General features: G+C 41.5%; 1 protein-coding gene and 1 long non-coding RNA gene across 13 annotated transcripts in view; one reads left to right on the top strand and one right to left on the bottom strand.

The window, feature by feature from the left end:
* The window catches only part of GRIN2B (glutamate ionotropic receptor NMDA type subunit 2B), a 300157-nt gene that overhangs the window by 229198 nt on the left and 57884 nt on the right, over positions 1-13075 (bottom strand). The gene's annotated exons all lie outside the window — the stretch shown is intronic.
* Positions 4281-12442, top strand: LOC307226138. Its single transcript, XR_013843335.1, has 3 exons — positions 4281-4372; positions 6884-6977; positions 12030-12442. It is a non-coding gene; the product is annotated as an uncharacterized lncRNA (long non-coding RNA).

Genomic DNA, 13075 nt, shown 5'->3' with positions numbered 1-13075 from the left:
GTTGGGCTAGATGACCCTTGTGGTACCTTCCAACTCTACAATTCTATGATTCTACTATCTGGATTAAATTCCACCACTGAAGTTTAAAAAAAAACAACTTAGAAAAGTTCCTGAAATGACATGGTAGTGCACTGAGGAAAGGATGACATTGCTTCTTTTCAAACCAGCACTGAATAGGTACTCTAGAGAAGAGGTAGCATAGCAGAATCATATGGTGTCCTGAAGGTACATCATCTTAAAAGAAAGAGAGAAAGAAAAGAGCTAACAAAACGAAGCCAGCAAGTATTGTTTGTGATGTAACAGGCTTGGTCAAGTGCCCAAGACAATCATGCATCCCATTCACCTATCAAAGCAATCTTCTTGAAAGTCCCACTGACAAAAGTGCCTGCCTATAGTAATTTCTTGGCAAATCTGCAAACCTGAAATCAAATGAGTTTTCAGAAATGCCTGTATCTATCATATTCATTGGTTCACAGTGAGACGGAGGGCGGGGTGGAATCATGCAAAGAAGAAGTCACCGTGTGACCTCTGCCATCACTTACATGTTGCCATAAAGTGTTGGACTTGAACATGGAAAACTCAGGTTCACATTCCTGCTCAGCTCTGAAGATCAGTGGGCGACATAGGGCAAGTCTCAGCCTAATCTCTCTTAGTTGTTCCAAGGCTAAAACAGTACCATGACTGATTGGAAGAGGAAGAATGTGAATCACAGTAAGACTAGGGGCCAAAGGAGCAGGACTTCCATTTCCAGGATGCCCATAATACATACATGAAGCAATTCCTCCTTGGGTTTGCCTTCATTCTGCACACTCCTCCCTGTATTTGGCTACAGCCCTGGGAATTCCTAAGCGGCACAGATGGAGCCCCTGCTGCATCCATCCTAACATTGACAAATCAGCCAGAGTGTTTAACTTCCTCCTTTGCTGCTTGAGGATCAAGTTTCTATGGAGAGAGACCCTCAAATCCTTTCAATCAATTCTGCTTTTCATCTCTGCAGTCCCATGGGTGTTCTCTTAAGTGCTTATCTCTGAAGAAGTCTGAGGTGATAACAACACCCAAGGGAATTCCACCATGATCCCAGGGTTAAAATTGTTTCTCTTTGCTGGCAAAAAGTGGCAGAACGAAGGGAGGGGAGGCAGGTAGTTGAAACAGGAAACCCAAAGAAAGTTAAAAATGCATATGAATTAAGTTAAGCTTTCCATACAAATTCTATCCACAGAGATAAAAATACAAATAAATGGAAAGGCTGTAATGGGCTGGGGGTGGAGAAATAGAAAAGATTATTAGGCAAACAATGATAGCATAGCTGTTGCATTCCATCTTCACTGTCCAACGCTGTAAAAGGATAGTTTCCCTTCAAGGGGAAACTGTTCCCTAGTAGGAAGATGATAAGGGACTTATGTATAATTTGTGCATGGCTATTTTGATTCCACTCAAATCACATCATTTATTTCCTCATGTGCAAAGCAGTCCCTTGAAAAGACAACTACGCCATAGAGGTAATATATAAATCAGATACTACATACATAGTCTCCAATCCTTTATTAGCTTACATGCTTATTTGTGGGCCATTATTAACAGCAACTGCTATATTTCTCTGCAACTTCTTATATTCCAAGTCAGTAGTAGTAACCAACGTTTTTGGCAAGCGTGCCATGAAGCCCTAAGTATGAGGCAGTGCTACAATCTTATTATTTATTTCATAAAATTTATACACCACTTGATTGTAAAAAGCACACCCTCAAAGTGATTTCTACAAAAAAGTAAAACAGTATGATCAAGAAAAAGCCACAACCGTACTTTAAAACATACTAAGGTTAAAATACCAAAACAAATTGAAATTATCTCAACTCTCTTAAGCATCCGGGTAGGCTTGTCTAAACAAGAATGTTTTTGCAGGCGCCCACCAAAAAGAGTACAGTGAAGGCACCTGCCTGATCTGAATTGGCAGGGAGTTCCAAAGGGCAGGTGCTGCCACACTAAATGGTCAAGTTCTTACAAATGCAGAGCAGGTATTAAGTGGCACCTGTAGCAGTGCTAGTTGCGCTGATCAAAGAGGTCAAGTGGGCACATGTGGAGCAAGGTGATCTCGTAAGTGCACAGTACATGTGTACTGTGACTCATGGAGGGTTGGACCACTGAGTTCCAACTGATGAGGAGACCAACCCCAGACTCTTCCTGGAGGGGGGGCATAGCTGGGTCTGCACCACAATGAATGAAGATGATGATGGTGATGATTGTCCTAACAAATGGACCATTGATATAAGTAAGGTCTTTTTCTTTTGCCCCTGTGATACTATCAAAATACATAGTATGTTGGTACAATGATCTGTGCATTCTGTATGTGCGCACACTCCCTTCTACATATTGCCTGGAATAGGGGTTTGATTGATAATAAAAGTCAGTAGGGCCAACTGGCCCCCAACCACACCTCCCAAGAGAACAGTATGTATTCTAACTCTATCTAAGAAGTGTGAGATAAAAAATAAAATAAAATGTTACAAATAAAATGAGGAAACATTTTCATATCACCAAGCACAATCTTTTTATACATTGGGGGGCCCAATGTGTGCGTTGTTTCTATTGGTAAGTGATTGGTGAGTCCAAGATACCCTTAGAAATATTAAGCCCAGCATTTCAGGCACTGGTGAACTATTGCTGCCAACTGGAAAACTGAGGCTATATGTGTAGCTATCAAGAGAGGCTAAAAATATATGACTAGTCCAGGCATAGGCAAACTCGGCCCTCCAGATGTTTTGGGACTACAACTCCCATCCTCCCCAGCTAACAGGACCAGTGGTCAGGGATGATGGGAATTGTAGTCTCAAAACATCTGGAGGGCCAAGTTTGCCTGTGCCTGGACTAGTCATTCACATACACCTTTGCAGACAGTGCTTATTCCATTTCAGTGTGAAGACCAACATGTGAAGAAACTGCTAAATTTCTCCCCCTAGTGACTGCAGAGCTTTAATCATTTATGAGCTATCATGAGAGAGGGCTTGGAAATTGTCGCCCTGTCTATCTAAGCCCTAACTTCAGTTTTCCACACACATCTTAAGACGATAATTTTTAAAAGCAGGGAATAAACCCCAGTGAATACTGTAGCACCTACTTCCAAGTAAATGTGCAGAGGGTTACACTATGTGGTTCTTTCCTCACCAGTTCATATTCCTACATTGTTCCACTAAAGGGTATGGAAAGGCACGGTAATGCCTAAGGCAAAGTCTACTGAGACATGACAGATTCCATCATAATTCTTCTACTCACCCCAGCAAAGATAAAGCACTGTTAATTCACTTAATCTCCTATACCAGGCACCTCTACTGCTTGTGCATGGAGATTTATTGACCGTTTCCTTTAGTCCATCATACTCTAGGCTTTTCTGGGATATCAAAAGGAATTTACGGCCTATGGAAGTTAAATAAACTGCAAAAAAAAAGTGCTCTCCTTTGTCTCTTTGTATTAGGCTACCCCACACCTATCTGTTACCTCTTAGCTATGAGGGCAGGACTTTGGGACAGAAGTCCAGAACCTTACTCAACAGAGTAAGCAAGAAGACTGCCAAACATAGCAGGCCTGACTGACCACCTTTTGAAGTAGAATCAAAGTAAGGGAAAACGTCAAAGGTCATCTGCGCCCCTGCCAGTACAGATAATTCACATAACCAACTAAAGAGCCTATCAACAGCCTATCAGACTGCTATGTTTAGACATTAAAATTACCTATCTAAAAAAAAAACCTTTTGCTCAGTTTTCCAGCTTCGACTGCTAAGAAGGGAAATTGCTTCAATCAACTAAACCCTTAAGGAGCTGGAAGTTTATTGGACATAAAGAGCTCTGCTGGATCAGGTCAAAGGTCATCAAGTCCAACATCTTGTTTTCACAGTGTGCAGATGCCAACGGGAAGACCACAGCCAGGACCCAAGTACAACAGCAACTCTTCCTTCTTGTGTTCTCCAGCAACTGGTATTCAGAGGCATCTTGCCTCCAACAGTGAAGATAGAACAATAAAGCCATGCCACTGATAATCTTGTCCTGGCTGGTATGTAGGAGAACAACTGTAAGAGTTGTTGTGTGCAAGCGGAAGGGCTGGGAGCTGGAGGGAGAGACATTCCTTGCTCTGTGCTGAACATAATCTGTGGCTTTGGGCACCCCTGGAAACCTAACGGGAAGCCAAATCTATGGGAGTGTTAATGCTGTGAGCCCTTCCATCCTATGCTCAGTGTATAGGTGTAAACAAAACTATAAATATATATAAAGTATAACTATTTATCTTAAAGACACTGCAGCCTCCGCTGACCTTTATCCCAAGGAAACTGAATCTTGGGTAAACACTTGGAACCCCTGAATTCTCTTGCCAGTCAGAAATTGAGGTAGTGTGTAATAATATTATTTTTTAAGTTTAGTTGCTAGAACTGTACACAGTATTCCAACAGTGGTCACACCATGGATTTGTACAACAGCATTATAATACTGGCAGTTTTATTATCAATCCCTTACCTAATGATCTCTAATGTGGAATTTGCCTCTTTCACAGAGCTGCTGCACACTAAGTGAAAATCTTCATGACCACAATGTACATTTCTGGTCAGTGTGACGCTGTTGGATTTCCTTGGCAATTATCCATTTACATATATGTTGAGTTTGATAGCACTATGGTCACTGCCCCCAATCAGTTCAACAGCATCATGTACATCCCACTTCTGCTCCTGGGAACCACTTCTAATTAAATCCAGCATCACCACATCTCAGATCCCTGATCAATAGTCAAGGGGAACAGCCATTATGGGTATCTGGACATTTTACCACTTTGCAGTGACTGGCACACAGAAGCACCCATTCTATGTGAGGGTAATTGAAATCACCCATTGCTACAGCATTTCCTCCTCTGGATGCCTCCTTTGATTTCATTTCCCATCTCAAGATCACCCTGTGCTTTTTGGACAGTGGGATAATTATATGTTCCCAGTACTAAACTACTCTTGGAGCCCAGCATTACCACTCACAGTGATTCTGTGGAGAAGTCTGTCCCTTTTTGGATTCCTAGCTTGTTGGTCTCTTATGTCCTCTGTGATGTACAGAGCAATATCACCTCATATATATTGTGTTTATAAATGATGAACAGATGAGGTCACTTCCAAGGTAACTTTGTGGCTTCACGTGCATAGAAACCTTGACATCATCACAACTAGCTGTCAAGTGACTGAATTAATTATTCTACATCCAGATTCTCAGATTAGACAAAGGCACTGGTATTAAAATGTCCAAATGTTTCCACAGTCCATGATCACATAGGACCGTTTAAGATGAAAAGCCTCAGGAATCAGGGTAAAATCCAGCTCATTTCCCTCTCACTCAGGTATCCTGCGAATTCCACATGAGCCTATTTATTTGAATTAATCTGGCTTTTTATCGTGGGGAGGGGTGGGGAGAGATGGTGTCTATTTTTACACAAGAACCAGCCAACTATTTCAGGAGAGACTGAATAACATAAAAGGGAGGGCATGCAATAGTTAAAGAGTCATTTAATATGTTTGATAAAGATGTGTTCTCACTTCTAAGCGAATTGGGTCTGAGCTGGAATCAGAATCCAGTATCCCAAATTGAATGAAACTATCAAGTTGAGGAATCCTTCTGAGTAACAAGCCTAGCACAATTATTATCCATTCTATAATAAGTCCTGAGTACATGCCATGTTCATAATAAAATATCCCCCAAGTTACACTGCAGACTACTATAGTATACATGGCGTTTTCATTAGCAAATGCTTGCTTTTTAAACAAAGTTTCCAAAAGCTCAAAACTGTCAATATAAACATAAATAACACTTCAACACACACAGTTTCAAACGCAAAGAATGCTGTAAATACTAAGCAAAGCAGGGAGAAAGACATGATGCAATGGTGTGTAAGTCAGTGATTTTAAAACACCCTCCAACATACCTAGTATGAAGCCAACACGCTTAAAGCAAATATATGAGCTGCAGCTTAGCTCATCTGCATACACATCAAGACTCATTTAACTGTTAGCTCTGAATGAAAACCTACTCTCTCTCTAACACCCTTATCTTGCTTATTCTCATGGTGCACTTTGAACTTCAAAACTATTATTTTACTCAGTTTGGCTCCCATCCTTCACAACTGAAATCTCACTATTTCTACTGAAATTAATGGGACTTCAGTGTGAGTAGCTGAATTGCAGTTTGGGAATTTAAAAGACCTATAAGGGTGTGTTTTGCTGCCCCTCCACGTTATTTTTACAGCAGCAGTGGGTTTTGTGTCCAGCTGGCATCACGTGTGAGTTGATAAGAGAAACTCTTCTAACTGGACAAGGTTAAGTCTTATAGAAAGCAACCACTATGTTTGCCTGGTTCAGACAGAAAAGGCAGGAATAGTGAATTGTGGTACATAAAGGCAAAGGAGGAAACACCACAATCACAGAAAGATGAACTATAGGAAATGGCCAACACTGAGGCAGGGGGACAAGGGCATACAGGGTGAATCTAAAGGCTACCACCACAAGACACTTGGTTGCTTTTGCTGCTACAGACTACTCTTGAATTTCTCAGCAAGGATAAAGCTAAGATTTGTACACACATAGTACTTAATATGCATGTAGTACTTTAAATTATGCAAAGTACTTCACATGCATTATCTAGTTGTTATCCTTACAACAGCATAGTATGGTAAGTGAGCACTTTTATTCCCGTTACTGGAGATAGGAGGGCCACTTCTCACCCACAGTACTACACCAGCCCATGACTCAAGGAACCAATTACTTGAAAAATCAGAAAATGTGACACTTCATATCTTTATAATCCTTACACTGGGGGGAAAGACAGATTACTAATGCACTAAGGAACATATTTGTATTTTCAAAATGCAGCCTGTACTGACCAGTGGGGTGGTGATGAGGAACTGGATCCGGACAAGGTGCCAGATTCCAAAATCCCCAACCCTCACAAAGCCAACTTTGACAGGTAGGTGAGACCACCAATCTGTCAATCGCCAGATTACATGTGGGCAGCAGCAGGGGGAGGGGATGATTAACATGTAGAGTCAAATTTACATATAGGCAAAACAACCCCTCGGAACTAATAAATTTTACCTTTTAGAATTGGTGCAAGATCTTGCGATGGCCTTGAGAGCCCAAGCAATAATCTCTCAGAGACCAGTAAGCAAGTAGAAAGCTTAAAAGCTCTTTCTGTGCCAGGAAAACCCAGTAAAAAAAGAGGTTTTAAGCCCTCTGCCTTGCATGCATTTAATTTGAATGATTGCAGCTGACTAGCCACCACATGCGTAAAACTGCAACAGAGCAAGTGAAATCTGCATAAGTGGCGAATCCTACTGTAATGACATCTAGTGGTTGACATCTGTCAAAGTTCAAAGGTGGTAACCGCCGATCAGCTGATTGGAACCTCATCTGAAGATGTGCTTTCAGCACCAATCCAATCACCAACCCAGCGTCAATCAAAGAGTGCCTTCAAAGAGCCTTGCTTTGGAAAGGGGAAAAACCGCTCTGTTTCTGAACAGAGTGTTTTTTTCTAAGTGGAACTTCATTTCCCTATCTCCAGAAGAAGTGGTTTGGATTCAAAGCACTTACTCCAGTGCTTTAAACCCAAAGCAACTCCTCTAGGGAGCTCCCTAGTGCCATGGATCCTATTGGAGTACCAATCAGAGCTGAATGGAAGCCCTGCTTGCAAAGATAATATCATAGAATCATAGAGTTGTAGAGTTGGAAGGGACCCCAAAGGTCATCTAGTCCAACGCCCTACAATGCAGTGGGGCAAGCAGCCATGGTTTGTGGGAAGCTGCCTTGTGGACCAAACTGGCAGCTGTGGCAGGCCTAATTAGACCCACAGGCTGCAGTTTCCCCACCATGATATGTATGGTAGGGGTAATGTGCATAACAACCAGCCACTGTGTGCATTCACCATACCTCATGGATAATGTGTGAATAACCTATTCATTAAGAGGAAACTGTGTGCACATTTTTCAATCATTATATATCCTCTCCAACAGGCCTTAGGGAACTTGCATATTTCAACAAATTTTTGTACACTCTCTGAACAATACGCACACTCTCTAGTCAAATTCACACTTTCCAATAAATGTGCCCTTTGTTCCTATCTCAAGTTCAGGGGTGAGCAGCCCATTGTCCAAAAGTTCCATGCAGAACACTGTATAATTTTATGCATGCACATAAACAGGACAGAACTTAATAGACTTAATTTGACGTAGTAATCTGACATTTGAATTAGTCCTTGCTAAATGAACTGATATTGGAATGGTTATTAGAAATCCCAATGCAACACTGTTGCCACAGTCATAGCTTTCTGCTTTGCATAAACTGACTTTCCTTTTAGACACAGCGTAATTGTCTAGTTTATGGGGAAACCAAAGTTATCCAAGATGCTTTGACATGGTAATTTCCCCAGAAGTGGGGAAAGTAGTAGCTCCAAGAGATTATACCTAATAGAGGTGGATTGCATGGCTATCATTTCTTCCTATCACAGGCATACTTGAATGATGAGAAAGCTTCCCCAGACTCAAATCAACATGGGCTTCCCTAAAACAAGCTAAAGGGGTATAAAAGGCTGCAGGCTCAACTAAAGGGTTTGCATGGTGATGACAGCTTTGCCACAACCTACCTGGTGTGGCTTTGTGACCCACCTATGGGTCTCCACACACTGGTTGAAAACCTATGCATATAGGATTGCACTTCCTCTGAAGTACCGGTTTGCAGCTTGGGGATGCTGCTAGATCTGGCATTGCTGAATATCCAAGAGGTACTTGTGGCTGAGAGTGTGTTTGTCCAGCTTTGAGTGCTTACTGAATACCTTCCTCTTTCAACAAGCCTTGTATTTTGAGCTCTTTCTCAGCCTGCATCGGTATTGCAATTGCTTTTAAGATGCTTTATTGTTTTATCACTTGTTTGCTGCTCTGGGTTCATCTGGGGAGAAGGGCGGGGATATAATTTTAAAAAATAAAAATAAATTGAGGTTGGTTAGGAACAGGCTTGAAAGTTAATTTTAAGCTCAGGCGCATTCTGCAGTGAAATTTCCTAATGCAAATCAGGAGCATGAACACAGCAAGGTCTAGAGATCTCACCTCTTGCACTGCCATGTGCACTTCCCAACTCTCACCCGCCTCCACTATCTCCTTCACTTTTTCACTGACAATTTTGTGGCAGTGATGAGGACAGATACTGTTGTGTGGCCTTCATTAGGCTCTGAAACACAGCACTAGGACTCTGAGTCCCAAAATTTCAAGGATCAAAGACCTTAACAAAGGCCAGGGCAGCAACCTTTTTCATTGTCACCAAAAGGTATGTTTCATTGAGACAGGGCAGCTGTGTGGAAGGCAGTAGGGCCAGTGCCAGGAAAGTTAAGTACAAGCCGAAACTGAACTGTTTGGATAATTGGATTTCATAACCAGCTGGAAAGCTCCAAAGTGGAGGAGTCATATTCTCTCAACGCCACAATTCTGAACTTTAACACTGCCAATACTGGACTCTATAGCAAGCACTATGTCTAACTGAGAACTATATTGGAACCTACATTTGAAAATGAGAGAATCAAAAATTAACTGCCCTATCAGAAGGATTCTGGCTCATTAATATACAGCATGTGTATTGCAGGTAGGTGGGCCAGAGGCGCACCTGGGCTCCCTTGCATCCCTGTGGAATGCCCTCCCATCAGATGTCAAAGAACTAAACAACTATCTGACGTTTAGAAGACATCTGAAGGCAGCCCTGTTTAGGGAAGTTTTTAATGACTGATGTTTTAATGTATTTTTTATCCTTTGTTGGAAGCTGCCCAGAGTGGCTGTGGAAACCCAGCCAGATGGGTGGGGTATAAATTATTATTATTTTATTTTTATTATTATTATTACTACTACTACTACTACTACTACTACTACTACTACACCCTGGGCAAGGAGCTACCCTCCACCCCCATCCCTTCACCTGGAAGCCAGAGTGGAGGGCTTTTTGCACACGCGCGCACACACACACACAGTCCTGCAGCCTTGACAGGGGCCAACCTGGTCAACCCCTAGGTATGCTCCTGAGATGGCTCCAGTTAAAGGATATTTGGGAACAGATCTGGACACATCTGCCTAAGACCTTAGAGTGTTGCTGCCTAAAACAGTAGATTAGACAGTACTGGGTTAACTGTACAAGTGGTCTGGATCAGTATAAAGTAAAATACATGTTTCCAAAATAGAACCAAGCTTGTTTATGTATCAACCATATCACATGCCTTCCAGATGTTCAAAATGATCTTATACTTGATGCACATGCTTGCAAGTGAATAAATGCCTAGGTAAAATATAAACATATGTCAAGCCATACAGGAGTTGAAATCTAGAAAAACTCTAGCTTAGCATCACTAAAGTGGAAAGCTTTGCAATCAAAGTGGGGTTTGGGTCAGCATTATTATTTTGACTGAGCACTATGATAAATTTTAAAATCATATTTTATAAGAGTGTACCCTTTCATTTCTAAGAACTCACCTATCCTCGTCTGATATATTTAAAAATGCACTATCGCTCCTGACACAGCTGCCATATGCATGAGAAGTATGAGATTGTTTCAGAAACTAACAGCAATTTTGACATACAGCCTAGGCAGCCATTACTTCCAAAATGCCACACTGACAGTCTCTTTCTCAGACATACAGACTTGAAACTCTCTTCTAATCATTAGCGCTTTAGGCAAACCCAAGATTGTAGCTCACTCATGAATACAACTTTTCCCATTTTCGTATGACTTCAGAAGATTTTCCTCAAGACTTTCCAGCATTTCCAAATGCAGACTGGGAAAATTCCTATGCTGATATAAGCAGGATATATATGGTGTGTTGCTTGATTCACTGATATTCCAAGTTCCATTGTGTTCCACTTTCTTTTTTCTTTTCCCTCTTCCACCCCCCTTTTTTGTAGTCATTGTGAATTGCAGATTAATTTCAGCTTCAGTTTGTACAAAGAATGTAAGCAAGTGAAGTGCAAGACCAAAAGAACAGATGTGTCATCTTGTCACTTTCATTAGGCTTTCCCTTGGGGACATTATCATTCTCAGATGTTTCCAATAACCACATCTATCACAGGAGAATTTCCCCTGGCATCTGTAGACCATGGAAAGCAGTAACCAATGACGCCCCCCAATTAGAGCCAAAAGTAGAAAATGGGCACATGTATGCAAGTTCTTGGATTTGTTTTATACTGTAAATGCATACAACTATTCATCGGATGTGTTGCTGTGTGTATTCCTTCTGCTACAGTGCACTGCAAAGGCATTTCTAAGCGAAATGCAGTGACTGAATACAAGTTGATTTTCTGTTATGTGCACAAGAACATAAGAAGAGCCTGCTGGATCAGGCCAATGGCCCTTCTACTCCAGCATCCTGTTCTCACAGTCAGTGGCGTAGTGTGGGGGGTGCAGGGGGGGCTGGCCGCACCAGGCGCAACAATGGGGGTTAGGGTTAGGGGGCGCAAATTACTTGCCTTGCCCCAGGTGCTGACAACCCACGCTACGCCACTGCTCACAGTGACCAACCAGATGCCAGGGGAAAACATGCAAGCAGCGCCTCAGCACAAGAACCAGCGCCAGATTTATATACGGGCTGAGCAGGCTGCAGCCCAGGGCCGCATAAACTGGGGGGGGGCAGATTTATCTAGGCCCAGTTGCTTAGTAACATTAAACACTTGACGTATGAGTCTATGACAGTTACACTAGCATGCATTTACTGTTTAGTAAAGTTCGTGGAGGCTTTATCATTTGATCCTGAGCAGCTTTAAAGTCAGCAATGAAGCATTACAAGAGTTCAGATCACTGTCTATCATTATATCATGCATTTTGAGAACACATGAGGATGCTTTTATATCACTGTGAATCACAATATTTAATTTTGACTTTTTGTGAAAATGGTGAATAAACGATATGGAGGTGGTACTGGTAAAAGAAAGTGGAAAAAATAACAGAAGGAAATACTCAAAAGTTTAAAGCCAATCACGTCATATGGTTTGTACAGCAGGCAGAAACAGCCCTACATAAACCCTCAGATACAATATATTTATGTTTACAAAAAGAAGCAAATCAAGTACCGTAACTAGAATGACCAGTCTGAGCAGACCGTAGAACAACCAGTTTATATACAGAATGCAGCCTCCCAAGAACTTCACAGAGAACTGTTGTCAGTAACTACCTCTACAAGTAAAGAAACTTCTGGAGAAAAGTGTGAATGAAATGACAGGACCTACAGCCAAAGAATTAACACAAGGCGTTGAAGAAACATGCCATGAGACAGTTACACCAAAAGAAGCAGTTCAAGCGCATTACTGTCTTAAAGAATTGGAAAACAAAGCAGATGATCTCAGCAAAAAACCTTGCATTACAGACACAAAAATACCAACTGCACATGCTACTAGTGATTTCAGAGAAATCAGGTTTGCAGTTCACATCAAATAACGAAATATCATTCTGGATTGAGAAAGCTCCATTGGAATGTCAGCACTCAGGTGCAGCTTTTACCACTTTGAAATAAACATGCAAAAACCAAGCCTGGTTCTGTTCAAATAATTTATTCTATTCCACCAAAGTAAATGGAGAAACCAACCCTCGATAATGGCTAGTGTATTCTCCAAAAGAAGGAAAAGTCTCCTGTTTTGGTGCAAACGTTTCTGTAACCAAAACTACCTCAACTACAGCTTTAGTTTCTATTGGATTTAATGATTGACATCACACTTTTCTTTTTCAAACCCACAGAAATTCTAAAAATCATATGAACTCTCTGCTAACATACTTAACAATAAAGTGTGGTCAAATGCTCACATCAAAACTCTGACAGCAAATCAAAGCAGAGCAGGATTACTGCAGGCACGTACTTCAGTGAGTTATTGCAGTGATTTCCCTTTCGGCAGAATGTGGCTTGGCATTTAGGGGAGACAATGAAATATTTGGTTCACCAAGCAATGGTAATGTTCTTGGATTGCTTGAATTAATTGCCAGAGCTGATCCCTTCCTGTGTGCTCACATAAATCAGTATGGAGGTAAAGGCTCTGGTCAGTCATCATGCTT

Source organism: Podarcis cretensis (genome assembly GCF_951804945.1).
Source record: "Podarcis cretensis genome assembly, chromosome: 10".
NCBI lineage: Eukaryota > Metazoa > Chordata > Lepidosauria > Squamata > Lacertidae > Podarcis > Podarcis cretensis.
Note: the sequence above shows the minus strand (reverse complement) of the source record. Positions and strands in the feature narration are given on the sequence as shown.